The 3,370-nt window shown below is 48.3% G+C and overlaps 1 non-coding gene across 1 annotated transcript; it reads right to left on the bottom strand.

Moving 5' to 3' along the window:
• Positions 1 to 3,065: 3,065 nt before the first annotated feature.
• trnak-cuu (transfer RNA lysine (anticodon CUU)) lies at positions 3,066 to 3,138 on the bottom strand. The gene has a single exon. It is a non-coding gene; the product is annotated as a tRNA-Lys (tRNA).
• Between the last annotated feature and the right edge of the window lie 232 nt (positions 3,139 to 3,370).

Here is a 3,370-nt window from a genome sequence, read left to right as displayed (position 1 = left end):
AGGCCAGTCTATGATCAATTATTCCATCTGAGCGTCGGTAACTGTGGAATTTATCCTAACCAGTAGAGCACCGGCTAGGTACGTTCATACATACATTGCTACACAAACGTAGCGCTTTACAATCACATACCAGCATGTACACAACGACACTCACTCACCGACACGTCGGAATCTCCGGTAGAAATTAATCTTGCAGACGGTTACTGGGGTAAATTATCCTGATAGCCGTCCACGGCGACGTAGCTCGGTAAAAGGCAATGACGAAGCCATAGCAACAGCGTCGTGACCGGGCCACATCCGCCTCAAGCAGTGGTCCGAGCTGTGATTGGCCGGCTCGTTGCCAGGGGCGGGGGCTGGCGAATCGTGGTAGAGGGCAGCTCTGTCATTGGTCAATTCGTGGTCAATTCGTGGTAGCACTCGGCCTCGTGGTTGGCCGTCGGCGGAGGTGCGGGAGCTGGCGAATCGTGGTAGAGGGCGGCTCCGTCATTGGTCAATTCGTGGTAGATTCGTGGTAGCACTCGGCCTCGCGATTGGCTGTAGGAGGAGGCGGCTTGCTCGACACACGGGCGGCCGACTGAGCTAGCCGGGCAAGGCCAAGTGCAGAAACCTCGGAGGTGACGGTCACATGACCATTCAGAGCGCGACCGTGATAACCCCTACACTACAGAAACGCACATCCTAATTGCTTTAGAAAATATGTTCAGACTGCAGGTCTTAATGCCCAAATCGGATGTTTTGGTGAAATCCGTTTTTTTTCTTGGCGTTTACAAAATAATATGCCACTGCTACCACTCTCCTGTGACACGGTTACCATTGTAACCTATAGATACACAAGGTTGCTATGGTAACCTAAATTGACACAAGGTTGCCAGGGTAACCTACGGAATATAGACTACTGTGATCAAAGTCAGAATATGATGAAATTCGGAATTCTGAGGTCAAAGTCAGTATTCCTAGATGAAAACAGAATTTCAAAGTCAAAGTCAGTATTTTGAGATGAAAGCCACAAGTATGAACAAACAATGAGTAACCACCGGGAGTACATCATTAATTAATTATTTTAATGTATGAGTTATGTTTAATAAATGCTTTTCTTATGATGGATTAAGTACTTATTCATGGTTAATTAGGACTTAAAAAGATGTAGCTATTATAAAGTGCATTCATCCCATTTTTTATTTATACCATCTAACTATGTAGCTCTTCTGTTGTTGTAAGTTCTTTTTGTGAAAGATTATTTTTTCCTTTGTTGTTGAATCCATCCATCCATCCATTATCTGAACCTGCTCTGTCCTGCAGTGCTGCCCTTGCAGCGCTGCCCTTGCAGCAACCACACTGATCAGTTACAGCTGTTTCTAATGTTGCATGTGAGGGGAATGTGACAACCTCTACACTCCGGCCATGGGGGCCGGAGCCTATCCCAGCTATCTACCGCTGAGAGGCAGGGTACACCCTGGACAGGTCACCAGCGGGTGTGGCCTCATGCTTTATGAATGTGTCATCATTAAAAAAGGTCCGCGCATCTTTGAGCGTCCCTGGGTGGGCTCGAACCACCAACCTTTCGTTCATTTGCAGGAGGTTCTTGAAAGCACAGATCAAATAACCTTTAGGTCAAGTCACGAGAAGATACTTTGGCCAAACTGTGCTCTTGTCAACTGCACAGCTGTTGTTGGTTGTCCTGATTTAAATTCCTGTGAAGAAATGGTGATAAGAAAAACCACACGTAGCTCCGATGCTAAGAAAGACAAACTCTGCGATGGCCGGGAATCGAACCCGGGTCAACTGCTTGGAAGGCAGCTATGCTCACCACTATACCACCATTTGAGACTACAAGCCATCCCTTCACTGTCTGTTCTATGCTGTACATGATTAGGAACGTGCTCTACAACTAGCAGACCAACTGCTTCCTCTCTGTTCTGCCACCTTTGTGTGCGCGTCTCCCGCTGATTACCTGCCCTGCCCTAACGTGCTTCACCTGTGTCTGATTGTCCCCTGACCTTGCGTGACCCCAGTGAATGGTAAAGACAGGCTCTGCGGCCTTAACATGACTTGTCTGTGTGTGTGTGTGTGGTGCGTGTGTGTGTGTGTACATACGTGTGTACAGGTATGTTCAGCACCGAGTTAGGTCAGGCAGTGCTGTGTGTCTTCACCTGTTTGACCCGGACTTGCAGGACTGGAAACATGGCCTGACCACCTGTGGGAATTTCTGCCCACTGCAGCAGCTCTCTGCTTATTTATATTAACTCTGACTGTGACAGTGATTCACGCATGACACAGATCTATGCACGATACAGATCTGGGCATTGCACAGATGTATGCATGCATATCATGACGACATCACACCACAGTAAGGACACTGTTTGAGGTCACGACTCTGACATCACATTAAATAATGTCATCAAGATCATCTTATACATGTCATGAAGGAACCTGACTGAGAAAAGGAAATAAGATATTGTGACTCACATGCACGCACACAACCATGCATACATTCACACGTGCACACAGGTCTCGGTTAAGACCCTACAGGTAAGCACGGACAGGGAATGGTAAAGACAGGCACTGCGGCCTTGACAAGATTTGTCTGTGTGTGCAAGGTGTGTGCCCAGGTAAAGTGCGGCCTCCCCGGTGAGCTGCCAGCTGTCCCTCCCTTCTGGTCCTCCGGCAGACTGCCAGGGGCCCCAGAAATACAAACAAACAAACACGAACAAAGCATAAACTCCTGGCCCCCTTCTCAGCAGCACCAGGGGCGTGGCGCTGCATTTACAGTACCAGGGGCACGAGGATTTTCCCAGTGCGGTTTGCTTGGTTTAGCCCGGGGAGGGGTGCTTAAGTGTGGGTGAACAGGTTGTAGCGGTGCAAGGTTGTGGTAGGGTTAGATGCAGGAAAGATGACAGTATCAGTTAACTAACAGGTTACATCTTTAAACAGGAAGCGATGTCACAGGGACACTGGGCTGTGACGACTAAGCGAGACACAGGCTGAGAGAGGAAGAGGAGTTGTTCTCAGCTCTCAGTTATCTCTATCTCTGTGTTTTTGTGCAGATGACTGCGACAAAAGCCATGCGCCCAACGTGGGGCTCGAACCCACGACCCTGAGATTAAGAGTCTCATGCTCTACCGACTGAGCTAGCCGGGCAAGGCCAAGTGCAGAAACCTCGGAGGTGACGGTCACATGACCATTCAGAGCGCGACCGTGATAACCCCTACACTACAGAAACGCACATCCTAATGCTTTAGAAAATATGTTCAGACTGCAGGTCTTAATGCCCAAATCGGATGTTTTGGTGAAATCCGTTTTTTTTCTTGGCGTTTACAAAATAATATGCCACTGCTACCACTCTCCTGTGACACGGTTACCATTGTAACCT

This window comes from Parambassis ranga, unplaced genomic scaffold (genome assembly GCF_900634625.1).
Source record: "Parambassis ranga unplaced genomic scaffold, fParRan2.1 scaffold_209_arrow_ctg1, whole genome shotgun sequence".
In the NCBI taxonomy this organism is placed as follows: domain Eukaryota; kingdom Metazoa; phylum Chordata; class Actinopteri; family Ambassidae; genus Parambassis; species Parambassis ranga.
This window is presented reverse-complemented; position numbering and strand designations above follow the sequence as displayed.